Source organism: Lepisosteus oculatus, unplaced genomic scaffold (genome assembly GCF_040954835.1).
Source record: "Lepisosteus oculatus isolate fLepOcu1 unplaced genomic scaffold, fLepOcu1.hap2 HAP2_SCAFFOLD_78, whole genome shotgun sequence".
NCBI classification, from domain to species: domain Eukaryota; kingdom Metazoa; phylum Chordata; class Actinopteri; order Semionotiformes; family Lepisosteidae; genus Lepisosteus; species Lepisosteus oculatus.
Window position 1 is genome coordinate 722,501 of NW_027168341.1, and position 15,604 is coordinate 738,104.

The following is a 15,604-nucleotide window of genomic DNA, read 5'->3' on the forward strand; positions in this document are numbered from 1 at the left end:
ACTAGCAATAATCGCGCCTCGGCTTAACGTCACAGGCTACGATACTGCCACTGCGCAAAGCTGACGGTTGCCAGGCAACCGCGGGGATCCTATGGAAATCAACATGGTTCATGATTAAGTTTATGAGCAATCTAATTACTTATTCGTTTAAAACGCTATATAAAATAAAGTTTATTATTAAATTGCTGGACAGAGCGTTGAACATTATTATGCATAAGACAAAGATAACGATCCTGATCAGTTTAGAAATCTGTGTACGCTGTAAGGTTTTTACTTCTTAAACTTAAAATACACGTTTCGAATAGAAAGAAATCCTCTTCCTGGTACAGTATGTATAGCAAACCAGCACGTCTTTTTTCTCCAATCAGAGGGGTGTCAGATGGTGTCAGCCAATCACCATTCTGAAGCCCTACCATTAACTCTGGTATGGGGAGACCCCAGATGTCATGCCCTCTGCAGCCTGAGGGCGCTCCTTCTCTGTCCTGTCCCTAGTTTCCGGTCTGCTGTCCTTCCTGTCCCTCTCTGTCCCTTGGGCTATATATTCCCGGGTCTTGCACTCTGTCCTGGATCAGCATTGACGTTCGGATGTCCTGAGACCCGCCTAGCACCAGGGCGCCCCACGTCCGCTCCCTGAGGGCATAGGTTTCTATACGGCATTCCTGAACTCTTTGCACTATGAGCCCGGGCCTTTTTCCCGTCTCGCCGCTACGCATATGGGTCTTTTTCCGCTCTCCTGCTCCCCACAGTTAGTCCCTTTGGACGTCCGTGACACCAGAATTCTGTCCCATAGTTTAGACAGATGATAGATACTTTTATTGATCCCGTGAGGGAAATAAAGTAAATCATTTTCATTTTAGGAAATTATTAAACGCTCGGTTAAAAGCAAAGGAGATTGTCTGTTATAGTGGACATAAAAACAAGAGTTCGCTGGCATTATATCTTAGAAAACACAGACCGGCGCCAGACCGGTAAAATGCCAGATGAACTAGGGATTGGACAGTTTCCAAGTGCTTGTACAATCGATGGAAATGTTCAAATAATTTTGCAAAAGAAATAAACAAAATAATCATTTATTTCTTTATCATATTGGCTAGCTAATGTCCTCTCTTTGCTAGTTAGTGGCTGTGTTTCTGCGTTGGGTAGCAACGGGTGACTGTTCTCAGGCGGAAGATGTAAACAGCTTAATGTTCGTGTTAAATCATTTTTTAAAATTAAAATTCATTCTATACAGCAATCGCATATTTGGGTACCGTTTCATAAAACTTTCATGCTTAAAATGTTTAGGGAGAAATGGAAGACTGGTGTGTATTTTTTCTTTAAACTACCAAGACCAGCCATACACAGTACAGTTTATGTAATACAGTAATGTTTATGTTCCTAAATTAATATCGTTTATGACCTTCAGATGCGTTATGCTCCTCTTCTCTTTATGCTCAGCTACTAAAATTTCCCTTTAGTGGTAAAATCCATATAAATATTCAAAACTAAGCGGATTAAAATGTGCACAGTAAAGTCATTAAATGATTAAATCTTTTCACTACTAACCAATACACCACCAGTGCCCCTGTCGGTCATTTTGGCCAGCCAATCACTTACCGCGGTGCCCTCCGGTGCCCTGCAGTGGCTTGTGGGTAGGTTACTGTACCGCGGGTTTTTATAGCGCATTTTGAATGGCTGCATCTGTATGATGTTATATGATGGGTTTTTTTTCAAATTTTAAATGATCATTTTTCATGGAGCTTTGAAGGGGATAAATTCAGCCTCTTTAGCCAGGCCAGAGCTCCAGAAGCCTGTGTAGGATTCTAGCTTTCTCCCCTTGCAGGCATCGGGCACAGAGGACGTCATGGTTTTCCTAAAAATCTTTTTTTTTTGTATTCCTTGTTGTTCCAAACTTAATTTTAAACACTTTTAATTAGAAATTATATTACAAATAGTGCAAAAAATGACTAATTTCACAAAAAATAATGTAATATAAAACAGATGTTTTTAACTTTATTGTAGTGTTTTAGAAACTAATATGTCTTCAAAAATGGTTATTTTTCACTCCTAGGAATGAAAGCTGTTGTTATATGATGTTTATTTTCAAATTTTGAAAAATCAAAGGATTCTAGCTTTCTCCCCTTGCAGGCATCGGACACAGAGAACCTCATGGTTTTCCTAAAAATCATTTTTTATGTTCCCTGGTGTTTCAAACTTAGTTTTAATTTCTTATTATGTTAAAAACAGGGTAATACATTTCTAATTGGACTATAAATAATGTCATATTGTCTGCTATAAAACTGATGTTTTCAACTCTATTCTAGAGATTCTAGAATCAACTAATAGAGAATTGAAATAAAAAAGGGCATAAGAAGACATTACCAACAACGACCACAAGATGGAGATAGTGTCTAGACATTACCAACAACGACCACAAGATGGAGATATTATCCAAAGAGGCAAGAGGGCAAAGCCGCGATAAGGTAAAATCATTTTTTGAAAGAGATTGCTGTCAGAATGCACATCCGTATCCCAAACAGAATCTCTAGTAAAATATGATCATTTGTGAAACAGGCAAATGAGTGTCTGCTACAATATGATTGCTACATATCTGCATTTGTTGGTTTTTAAGGAGTAATAGTGGAGGGGGTTTAAACCTGCGATCCCGTGTGTTGAAGTATTTCACAACACTACCCCTAGCACATCTGGAAATAAATCCTCATAATGATTATTGCCCTGGGCATGTACCAAAAAATCAGTGAGCATATATATATATATCACTGTGTTGAAGCTAGAGACACAGAATAACTGCAAACACATCCTAGCTACAGTGTAGTTCAGGTGGGTAGCTGCGTCAGCATGCGTAGGCTGCAAAGGAACAAGTAATAGGTTTATTCCATGCTGAAAAAAAGAAGAAAGAGAACACAACGTTTCGGCCGTGGAGCCTTCTTCAGGTGTGAGAGAGACAGGGAAGTAGGCAGAGGTAAAGTAGCGGGAGAACAAAGGTTGGGAGGGAGGAGGAGTGAGAGGCGGGAGCAGGGGACAGAAAGAGAGGCCAATCAAGAGGTGTGAAGTCAGAATGGGTGCAGAGAGGTGTGAAATGAAACTTCCAATGAATGGAGAAAATTTAAAAGAACAGTAGTCTGTTATTAAGGGAAGGGAGAATGTGTGATCCTAGCTGAAGAATAATTTTAGTTTCGGTGGTCTTTCTGATGTATTAGTTCGGAAAAACGTTTTTGAGAACAAAGACGGAGAGATTAGAGTGGTCGTGGCCGTCAGAGGTGAAATGAGAAACAATGGGCTTGGAGAGATCTTTAATCTTCACAGCCCTGACGTGTTCTCTGAAGTGGTCTCCGAGTCTCCTTCCTGTTTCTCCAATGTAGATGGCTGGACATTTACTGCAAGAGATAAAGTAAATGAGGTTGCTGGAAGTACAAGATGCTGTCTGGGTGATCCGGAATTGTCCTGAGGTGCCTTGAATGATTGTGGTGGTGGCTGTGTACTTGCAGGTGATACAACGAGCTCTGTTGCAAGGGAAAGTGCCTGGTGTGGATGGTTGTTGAGGGCGGTCAAGGGAGCTGTGAACAAGGAGGTTACGCAGATTAGGTGGTCGGCGATATGAGATGATAGGGTGATCAGAAAAGAGGGCCCCAATGGAGGGATCATCCTGTAGGATGGAAAAGTTGTGGTTAATGGTCCTGGGGATAGGAAGTGTGTTAGGGTGGTAAGGAAGCACCAAAGGAATGTGGTTGTTACGGCGGGAGTTCCTGATCGGGTTGATGGTCCAGGGGGTGTTTTTGGCTGGGGCAAGGGCCCTGTCAATCACACTGCTGGGGTATCCTCTGTTGATGAAAAATGAATACATTTCGAGGGCTTGGTTCTCGAAGTCGATGTCATCGCTGCATAGTCATCGTAACCTAAGGAACTGTGAAAAAGGAAGAGAGTTTTTAGTATGGTTGGGGTGAAATGAGCTGTACAGGAGGTAGCTGTGTGAATCCGTGGGTTTGTAATAAACTGAAGTGGACAGTCGGGGGTAGTTGATAGACAAGTGGATGTCTAGAAACGGAAGAGTGGTGGAAGATATGTTAACCGTATATTTGAGGGACGGGTGGAAGTTGGTTAAATGGTGCAGGAAGAACTCAAGCTGATCGCTGGAGCATGTGGCGGCACCGACGCAGTCATCAATATATCACTTGTAGAGGTCAGGGACATAGCCAGTGTAGGAAGCGAAGAAGCGTTCTTCTACCCAGCCGAGGTCAGGGACATAGCCAGTGTAGGAAGCGAAGAAGCGTTCTTCTACCCAGCCGACAAAAATGTTGGCATAGCTGGGTCCCATTCTGGTGCCCATGGCAACTCCACTGACCTGTTGGTAAAAAAGATTATTGAAAGAGAATGCGTTCAGTGTGAGGACCAATTCTGCAAGGCGTACCAGGGTGTGGGTGGGTGGATCAAGCACTGTGTGTTTGTCCAGCGTGTGCTTGAGGGCTGTAAGGCCGTCATTATGGGGAATGACGGTGTACAGAGATGTGATGTCCATGGTAAAAATGTGGCATTCGGTACCCTGAAATTGGAAATCATTGAAAAGTTGGAGCGCGTGGTTGGTGTCTTTGATGTATGAGGGAAGATCTTCAACCAGCGGTCTCATGAGGCTGTCGAGAAAGGCTGAGATGTAAGTAGTTGGACAGTTACATGCTGATACGATGGGGCGTCCAGGGGTGTCCGGTTTGTGGATTTTGGGGAGGAGGTAAAATTGAGATACCTGTGGATGTTCCATGATGAGCCGGTTCGCCTCCTGGGGGAGCTCGTTACTGCTGATAAGAAGGGAAATGGTGGATACCACTTCCTTTTGGTAGTCAGTGGTAGGGTCCTGTTGGAGAGGGAGGTAGGCAGAAGTGTCAGTTAGTTGTCTAGAGGCTTCAAAGATATATAGATCCTTACGCCACACCACAACAGCACATCCTTTGTCCGCTGGTTTGATGACGATATCATCCCTGTTGCGGAGAGACTGGAGCGCCTGATTTTCTCCTTGGGTGAGGTTAGACCTATGTTTACTGGGTATAGAGAGTGCCTTGGGAGCTTGATTAGTGCATTGGTTGATGAAATAATCAACTGGTGGAAAACGGCCAGAGGAGGGAGTCCAACAGCTCTGTTTGGGATTAATGTTGTTAATGACATCAATAACCGGGTTATAAAGGAACAAGTAACAGTGTTCCTGCACCTTTGACCTCATCCAGAATGTATCGTTTTTTGAAAGGGATTGCTGTCAGAATGCACAACTGAATCCCAAACAGAATCTCTAGTCAAATATGATCATTTGTGAAACAGGCAAATGAGTCTCTCAGGTGCACATTGCTCATTTTCAGACACAATTATGCAATACTTTCACCATGCGTTGAGCAGTAGGGATTAAAGATACCAGAGGTAAGGTTTAAAAGTGATTCTGAGGTGCAACACATCGGCGATACAGCTAGGCATCTGAAATGCGGGGTTTGAGAGCCCTTCAGGGAACACCGTACCCTAAAGGTACCAGAAGTCCACTAGTATAAGCATTAAGTCACTGTCACCCCTGTTACAATGTGATTGCTACATATCTTCATTTCTTTGGTTTTTAAGGAGTAAGAGTGCAGGAGGTCTAAATCTGCGTTCCAGTGTGTTGAAGAATTTCACAACACTACCTGTAGCCCATCTGAAAATAAATCCTCATTTTGATTATTGCCCTGGGCATGTACCAATAAATCACTGAGCATATATATATATCTCACTGTGTTGAAGCTAGAGACCTGTATGTAATAATATGATGCTAAAATTTTATTTTCATATATATTAATGTAATAAATGATTGCTTATGCTTTATAAACAAACCTAATTAAAATAAAAGCTTAAGTTTTGTATTTATCTTGTACCATAGAACATGATTTTCTTTGTATTTCAAGCCCACAAAGTGTCCAAATGACGCACTACATGATATAAGGAAGATTATCACATGCATATCGGTATTATCTTTCTTATGAAAATGCATTCCTTTCATTACCTTTTACTTTTTAAAATGAACTCAAATTGTGTATAATGTAATAATTTAAGTAGAATAGATTCTAATAATATAATGATCCAGTGTGTTGCACTACTTCACTGCTTCACTGCTCTATGCCGTCTGGAAATAAATCCTCAGACTGCTTACTGCCCTGGGCATGTACCAATGAATTACAGGAGCACATCTATATTTCACTGCGTTGAAGCAGGAGACACACAATCACTGCAAACACATCCTAAATACAGTGTTTCATCACCTTTGACCTCATCCAGAACATATCATTTCTTGAAAGGGATTGCTGTCCGAATGCACATTCGAATCCCAAACAGAATCTCTAGTCATATACGATCGTTTGTGAAACATGCAAATGACTGTCTCAGGGGCCCATTCCTCATTGTCAGACACATGTATCTTGTACCATAGAACATGATTTTCTTTGTATTTCAAGCCCACAAAGTGTCCAAATGTTCTATGATCATTTCTTTCAGCATTAGGGACTAAATATACCAAACGTATGATGCTAAAATCCTGAAAAAAGGATGTGCTCCATCTCGTCAGTAGATTGGATTCCAAAACTGATTTGGGTCAATATACATTACCTTTGAAGATAAGGTACAGTCTACTGTAGGGAACCATCAACTGAGAAAGCATTGGCCTTCCCTGGGGGTCAGGTAGGTGCAAAAGATAAACCTTTATCCTATCTTTATCTTAAGATAAGTGGCCAAGCAGTATTTTTCCAAGTTTCACCAAGCTCATCATGTTGCCATAGTAGACAAAGTTCTATAAAATGTTAAATAACTTTAAAAAAAAGCATCTTGGTCTTTCAGTACTGTACAAGGTGAATTAAACTGTCCCTGGTAATAAAAAGTAATTAGAAGCATCCCAGAAACTTTATCTCTAGAAACATTAGCTGTTTTATATCATGTAATTTAGTGTGATGTTGTCAGAATTCAAGGACATTATCACACACAGAAATTGGTTCAGTTAAATCTAAAAAACACAGCTAAACATGGGTTTAAATGTAAAATAGAAGTCTTACCTCTTGTCAAAAGATTTAATTCAAGAAGCGATGTAATAAATGATTGCTTATGCTTTATAAACAAATCTAATTAAAATAAAAGCTTAAGTTTTGTATTTATCTTGTACCATAGAACATGATTTTCTTTGTATTTCAAGCCCACAAAGTGTCCAAATGACGCACTACATGATATAAGGAAGATTATCACATGCATATCGGTATTATCTTTCTTATAAAAATGCATTCCTTTCATTACCTTTTACTTTTTAAAATGAACTCAAATTGTGTATAATGTAATAATTTAAGTAGAATAGATTCAGGTAGGAAATATAGAGTCATGATGTTTATGGCTGACATCATTTCACATGGGTGAATTTTAAGCTAAGAAATAAAAACATTTACAATGAAGATACCATTGCTTAATTTTTAATGCCTTTAAAAAATAAATACCTCCTGAGAATAATTTGCCACTCCCAGATCCTTGGTAAGGTACTGTTTGAATCCAATCAGGAGAGGAGCATCCAGGGAGTGCTTTCTATAGAGTCCAGCTTGGGCCACTCTCTTCCGGCCTGCTGATACTTTTTAACTACTCAGGGCCTGTAAGGATATAAAACACCGGTTTAAACATTTTATACCTATAAGACAAATTAGAATTTTAGTAAAAAATACATACATCTGAAAAATAAAAAGTCTTACTGCTGATAGAGTTCTTCAGAGCTCACATCTTCCCCTTCCTTATCCGTTTCTGTTTCAGTTTCTAGAGCAGCCTCTGGCATCTCTTCCTCCTGGACAGCGGCCTCTTGCTCAGGGCCGCTGGAATGCAGGTAGATTCTTTTCAACATGCTTTTACATAATATGTTGTAACAATGATTTCAAAAAGAAACTACAGAAGCCTTACAGATTAAAAATATCTCACCTTGCCGATGTGTCTTCAGGCTTCCCATGTACAAAAAGGCCCAAGGACTCTAGCAGTCTTACAACCACTATCCTGTTTGCCTCACCAGACACGATCTCTATTCTGTGGTAATCCACGATGACCCCGTTCTTCAGGTGATTCATCATGTCCTCCCTCGCCTGTTGAGAGGCCATCCTGATCTCTTCTGCCGTGGCGTGCTTCATACATGCCCTCTTCAAGTGAGCAGGAAGCTGATCAAAAGTATTCAGGCACATCTTGCACACCAGGGGAATCCTCGCGGGTTTCCTTTGAAAATAAATAATACCATCTTTGTATAGAAACAAGCTTAGACTGATTTCTTAAATTATCCTTAAAATTCTCTCTCATAGTTTGAGCATAATGATTTTATTGCATTTATATAAGAATTGCTCATTGCTCCAAAATAAATAATGGTTTCATAAAAAAGTGAACACTTACTTGGTCTCAGTCACAGACTTTCCAATAGAAGCCATTGTGGAGTTCAGCAACTGCATGTCCTAGGAGTGGGGAAGGAATTTTAAAAGAGAAATTGAATTATAATACAGAAGCAATGGCTGAGGGATCACTGAAATATATATATATACAAATTCCAAAGACTGAGTCCATATAGAAACAACTACCTTTCATTTTCAGCATAAGAAAAAAAAACATTATCTTCCAAACCATCATAAAATTGTCCCTTCTTCCAGACTCTACTTCTCTCTTGTAGTAGTACAGCACACCTTTCCAGGTGAGCAGATCACAGAGTCCGAAATGAGCTTCCTCCATCAAGCAAAGTACCTGAACATGACTCTGTCTTCATAAAAGCGCCCCTGTAATAAAGAAATTCAATCCGAAATAAAGAGGGCAGTTGCCTACTGAAATACAAGAAGTCATCAATTTTAACCTAGCAACACATTAAAGGCTGCATCTATACAAGTACGATTCTAGAAATGCTCACCAGATTATGTTTTAAGAAGGAACTGCGCCTCAGGTTCCGCCGAGATCTTAACTCGGATGGCAGGATTCAGAGTCCGGAGTGTGGACTGATGGCGCACGGAGGGTCCACATACTGTGGATCCCTCAGTGATCTTCCGCGTATTCAAAACGCCAGCGTGTGACTCCCCTGTCCCCGTGACCTCATTGCTCTGCTCTCTCCTCTGTGCAGCAGAGCCCGACTCATGGTAAAGTGAAACAAAATATGCCCTCAACGTAAGATTTACTCTGGAGCGAGGATAGATGTTACCTTTTTATCATTGAACAGGATGTATGTGATGTGGCGACTAGGTTCAATTTTGTATCCTCTTTAAAAGATTAAGGACTGGGGTGAGCGTGATTTACCAACCTTTCAGCTAAGAACCCGACGTGCGCACCGTTTAAGCTGCATAGACTCGGTCGTTTAACTCTTCTCCATTAGCAGGGTTAAGGTTAAAGAAAAAAAACATTGCTGACTTTTTTTTTGCCTGCCGCTAGCGCTGATTAGCAAGGTTTGTATTTCATGTTTTGCAAGTTGCATCCATTTTAAGAAAAACAAGTCGCGTTAAAGACAGGAAATGAATACTTGTATTTAATTAAGTCTAGCCGTAGGCGGTTGTCCATAAGGACCAGTTCTGTTCGAGAAGACAGAACAAAGAAGGCACCGCTGGGATTCGGACCCAGGATCTCCTGTTTACTAGACAGGAGCGCATTACCCATCAAGTTTCGACGAGGTGGCCGAGTGGCCAAGTCGATGGACTACTAATCCATTGTGCTCTGCACGCATGGGTTCGAATCCCGTCCTCGTCGCTTTCCATGTCTGATATGTGTGCCTGTTCGACGTTGGTCCTCCTGTTGTTTGCTCCGGTACTAGAGCCGTACATTTTCTAGCGGTGGCTGAACATGGTATAGTAGGCTAACGTCGGTATCGAGCAGTGGCAGTAACAGTATTTACGTGCCGCTGCTGCCAAGTGGCTCTGGGTTGAGACCGCGTTTTCACTTACTTGCACGGAGAAACGGAGAAAGCGATTTTTGACAGTCTCTCGAGAGACTGCGCTAGGTGTTTAGGGATAGACTTTGTCAGTTCCCCCTGGGATGATGGCCTCTCAAATAGTTTGTGATTCCTCTAGACGTTTATACACTAGAAGCCTGCTTCGTGGCTTAAATCCAAGCTAAGGAAACGAGTTAGAGGTCTGATGCAGAACTGCGAATTCAATGAACGGGAACACTACAGTACATTGCACTGTATGTGTGAGGAAAGCTGCCCCCTTCTGTCCCTTGTCGACCGAACAGAGGACTGTAAAGGATACCGCCAAGAAACTTTAGGATGCTGGTTGGAATCCAGCTCCAAAGAAGCTCCTTTGGGTGTTATGTCATCAAAAAGTAAGAACAGCGAATCTCCCTTTGATCAAAAGCGCAACAGAACTGTTTTCCGTGGAGCAGGTTTCAGACCCGTAGACCTGTTTTATTTGTAGGGCAGGGAGCATTCCCAAACGCGAATCTCCTGTGTTAGAAATGCTTTGGGCGGCGTGAAGTGAAAATAAGAAATGGGCTCCTGATGCACATGGAAGCAATCAAGTGTTTCATCCGAGCTGTTTCAAAGACTGCTCAACAGCTTTCCTTTCACAGAGGCGCAACGATTAATGATGGGGGTGCACCCTTCAATGCGCCTTACGACTCTAGGGAGTGATTGAGACGATTCGTAGCGTGTGCTCATTTCCCTCTATTCCCCGTGTTGCAGTGGTGGGATGACGTAAATTACTGCTTCGACACGTAACGGCATTATAATCAAGTGCAGGAGCTGAGGGCTTTAGTTTTGTTTCGTTTTCCATGGCGTTCGTAAGCGCGCAAATCAAAGGCAATTCCTGCGTCTAACACGATTGTAAATGCTTTTGAAAGTGCAGTGTGGTGCAGCTTGTAAAATCCTTGTCCACATTTGTGGTTTGTTGATGTTTTTCTGTCTGCCAAAGTTGCATTTTGACATCCGGACGGGGAGACTTTATCATTTGAACGTGAAGCCAGCCTTAAACCCTCTGAGGCGTGTCTGTCTGCCGGCACGTATTTTGTGAAAGGTATTTTTTTTTTAACGGAGAGCGACTTAGAAAAAGTTTCCGCAGCCATCTCGCACTCCGTGTTAGATTAAAGGAGGAATGCGGCAGCGGCGAGCTCTCTGTAGTCATCAGAAGAATCAGTTCTTCAGATACCCACACACTTTGTGTTCGCACCTCTGGTGCTCTACTTATGCCTTTGAAAACCTAATGAATAAAGCTGAAAGAACCGACACGATATGTAGGTGCTCGTAAAGCACGCAGTAAAGAACTGTTAACAGCAAGGGTTTCAGTGGGTTAACTGAGGAGAAGGCGTGATCGCTAATTGTTGACTTTGTATTTGGTGTTAGAAACACTCTTACTGTGCATGACGTGCAACAAATGTAGCCACAGAAATTGCATCACGCTTTCATGTCTGCTATTGCAGACACCAACGTTGCCTAGATAGAAAACCGAAATAGCCGTGGGTTTGCTTGCTGGTCTGAAGGATCTCTCTTCGAATATCTATCATTTGTCAATGGAAGTAAAAGGCGCTGCAATCTCATACGTTCAGAATCAAACTCGCAGCTGTTGTTCGACTTTATTTCTTGACTAATTACAACTGAGTGTTGCATGAGCAGTTACGTAAACTTGTCTGGTATATTTGAACACAGATGCCGTTCTTCAATTAAAACTAACAGTACATTGTCAGGGACATTCAGTTCTATAAAAACAAGAGACAGACAAGAGAATATTTCTACCTTTCATGTGGACTACGTGTTGACTTACTGATCAGAATAATTGAAAAGTTCGGGTCATAGCCGATGCAGTGCGTGCTAATTAGAACAACAGCAACGCTGAGCTCTCAGCACCGTACTGAGCCCAGGTGTTTTTCTAAAGCTGTCAGGTGCAGTTCATTTACAGTACGCCCCGTGTCTCAACGGTAGGACGAAGTCAAATACTGCCTCGACACGCAACAGCATTATAATAAACCGCAAGACTTGAGGGCTGTTCTCTTTGAATGTTCCAAGGCATTCGTAAGAGCGTAGGTCAAGGGCCATTCGTGCATCTCCTGTAACTCGAGTAAAAATGCTATTCAAAGTGCAGTGACTGAAATCGTCGTCCACATGTCTCCGTTGTTGATTTCTTTCTGTCTAAGAAAGTTCTATTTTCATGTCCGAACGGGGAGACTTTATCATTCCAACTTGAAGCCACCCTTAAGTCCTCTGAGGTGTGTGTGTCTGCTTACACGTATGGCGTAAAAGGTTTCTTAAACGGAGAGCGAACTTGAAAAAAGTTGCCGCCGCCGCCGCCTCGCACTCCCTGTTCGATTGTAGCAAGACGCCAACAGCTGCAGTATTCGCTGTAATCGTGGCCGAGTGGTTAAGGCAACAAACTTGAAATCTGTTTGGGTCTCCCTGCGCAGGTTCAAATCCTGCCGACTACGGTGTCCTTTGCATTTGCTCTCGTGCGTGCGTGTAAAAGGACCAGCGCTGTTTTGTTTTCGCTGGGACCTTTAACACTCTAAATCGCCTGGACCCGCAGCCTGTGAAATCGATTCTTCAGCACCCACTAGTGACGCTTTGCAGCTGGACGCAGATAACGATGCTTTTCTGCAACGAGCTTTCCAGCTGAATTTTCTCGGCAGCTCCATACTGAACCTGTTCTCCATTGCAACGTAGCGGAGGCTCGTCACGTCTATAGCAAGGCTGTGTAGGACCGCATACGCCACAGTGACTTGTACACAGACCACATGAAAGGCAAGCAAAATACACTTTTAAAATTCCAAAGACTCACAAGGTCAGAGGAACAGCGATGACCTGAACAGATCTGTTACAGAAGTCTAGGTTGACCTTTTTAGAGCTGTAATTGCATTTTTGTTTAATAGAAAATCAAATCTACTCGCATGTACCAGCACCTTACAGTTTATTGATGTTAATTCTGTTTAAGTAATAAGATTGCTAACGATGTTGGACTTTAGCCGGTGTTTTTTAGAACAAATTGCTTACACTTCTGTGAGGAATACGCAGTACGTTCCATTGTCAGTCATTGCTCACCATACCTGTAACTTCCTCAAATGGTGAAGGTCCACAAACATAAATGAAAAAAACCCTTGTTCTAGATGAGGTGCACAAAAAAGCAGCCCCTGATAGTGTATAACACATTTATACTATTGCAGAGACACATGTAACATATATATATATACTGTATATATATATGAAACAGAAATAGAAACAGAAACAGGAATCGCTTACTCACCTGGAGAATCTCTGTAGGAATATCTAGCATTTATCAATGGAAATAAAAGCTGCTTTAATACAGTGCATGTTCAAACTCAAACCCTCAGCTGCTGTTCTTGTTTGTTTTGGGACAAATTGCAACTGAGCATGGCATGAGCCGTTACGTACCCTTATCTGTTAGGGAATTTCAAGGGAGGAGTTAGGTCAGAATGGGTAGGCTGCAAAACAACAAGTAAAGATTTATTCCAAGATGAAACGTTGTGGCGATTTTCTTATCTTTTCAGCATGGACTAAACGTTTATGTGTTCCTTATATGCTATATATGTATATATTAGCACCAATGTCGTTCTTAAAAACTAACATGAAATTGTCAGGGACATTCAGCTATATACAAAGACGAGACAGACAAAGTAATAATTCTGTATTAACGTGGCCTACATATTGACGCAATGATCGAACTAACTGACATGTTCTGATTCAGATCCCCTGCAGTTCATGCCAATTAGAACAATAGCAATGCTGAGTCCTCCCCACCCTACTGAGCACAAATTCAGCTGCTCTCCAGTTCTGTTCTGCATGTTTTTTCATTGCAATTGAGCTCGGAGCTGGAGATGATCTCCATACAGTTCTGTGTTAACTAGCCCGCACTTGCGTGCTAATTTATGGGTTGTGGCAAATGCTTTTCTATAGTTCATATACATGACGGCAACCTGTTACCGAGGAACCTGAGAGGTTTAAAAGCCTTACGAGCCAGGCAGGACTCAGACCTACAATCTTCTGATCCAAAGTCAGGCGCGTTATTCATTACGCCACTGGCCCATAGAACATGCGCTTGGACTCCACCACAGAGAGCTCTACACTGCTACTAGTAGTACACTTCCCCATCTAAATTTTCACAGCAAGAAACTTGTGTTTCCTACTATTTTTATCAGGTTTAAAATATCATCTCCTTAAAACAGAAAAAGTGTTGTGTCGTGCTGAAATTCCGATTGATTTTGAATTCAAAGAAAAAAGGTTTTCTTCCAAAACACCATTAAATTGTCACATCTTGCAGACAATAGGTGTATTCCATGTTGAAAAGAGAAGAAAGAAAACCATGGAGCCTTTTACAGGTGTGAGGCTTCTTCAGGTGTGAGAAGACCTCACAGCTGAAACGCTGTGTTTCCGTTCTTCTCTTTTCAGCATGCAATAAACCTATTACTTGTTCCTTTGCAGCCGAGGCATGCTGACGTAGCTACCCAGCTGAACATCTTGCAGACTCTACAGTACTTCTCTCCTGTAGAAGTAAAGCAGGGCTTGCTGGGTGAGCTTTTGCTCCGGTAAATTAGGTCACGTGTCATGTTAAATCACTTCTTCTAAACACAACATTTTCTGGTGCTAGCTTTCCCCATGAAAAGAGACATTTACCTTACAGTACATGACATATCGTTTTTATTCTACCAATAAGTATAGAAATTAAACAAAAGAAAAAATGGTGTCGCCAAAGAATGCACAGCTCCGTCGCCTTGGGGAGGTGTCAAGGGCATTGAGCTCCTTGGACATGAAAAGTGCCCGATAAATGCCATTTCTCATCATTTCTCTTGGCGTCAGTTCTGCTATTAAACGGGAAAGAGGCAACGGGCTCAGAGATTATGTTAAGTGCACACCGAGCGCAGATGTGTCCAAGTGTCTGTAAAAGTGCGGTGCTCCCTAGTGGCTTAAAGTGCCTGCCTAGTAAGCAGGCGATCCTGGGTCTGAATACCAGCGGTGCCTCTCTCCGTGTCTTGTTGTGCCAAATGTATCATTTCAGACAAACATGTACAGCTTTGTTCAGTTTAATGCAAGAATTCATTTCCTTTCTGGAATAACTTGTTTTTGAAGAAATCCATACATTTTGTGAAAGATGAAATCAATTTCTTGGTTGTCAGTGAAAAAATATTGCTGGCTACAAGAAGCGCAAACGATTGTTTTCTTTGACCATAAACCTGCAAATGTAGGGAGCACAAAAGACCGTCAGACTCTGTGGTGCAATCGGTTAGTACATTTGGCTGTTAACTGAAAAGTTGGTGGTTCAAGCCCCTCCAGTATGCGTGTCTCAGTTTTTCCAATGTAAACATCATCACCATCGCTAAAGAAGATGGAGCAGAAGGCTCCACAGCCGAAACGTTGTGCTTCTTTTCTTCTCTTTTCAGCATGGAGTAAACCTTTGCTTTATCCTTTGCAGCCTAAGCATGCTGACGCAGCTACCTTTCTCTTAACGCGCCTCAATCATTATTCACCAAAACGATCAGCAGAATAAGTCGCCTTTGTGGTGATGTCACTCCTCTGCTTCACAAATGTCCTTAGTGACGGGCCATTTCTTTCTGCCATTTTTCCGGAGCGGTTATTGATTGCTCCATCATTTCCCTCTTACTTTCCATCACTAGATTGAAAAAAAAAACA

The 15,604-nt window shown here is 41.9% G+C and overlaps 2 non-coding genes across 2 annotated transcripts in view; one reads left to right on the forward strand and one right to left on the reverse strand.

Annotated features, from left to right (window-relative positions):
- Positions 1-62, reverse strand: part of LOC138235136 (U4 spliceosomal RNA) — a 142-nt gene extending 80 nt beyond the window's left edge. The window contains exon 1 of the small nuclear RNA XR_011188021.1: positions 1-62. This exon is cut by the window's left edge and continues 80 nt beyond it. This is a non-coding gene — a small nuclear RNA (U4 spliceosomal RNA).
- A 9,582-nt stretch (positions 63-9,644) lies between these two features.
- Positions 9,645-9,726, forward strand: trnas-acu (transfer RNA serine (anticodon ACU)). The gene has a single exon. It is a non-coding gene; the product is annotated as a tRNA-Ser (tRNA).
- Positions 9,727-15,604: the final 5,878 nt, after the last annotated feature.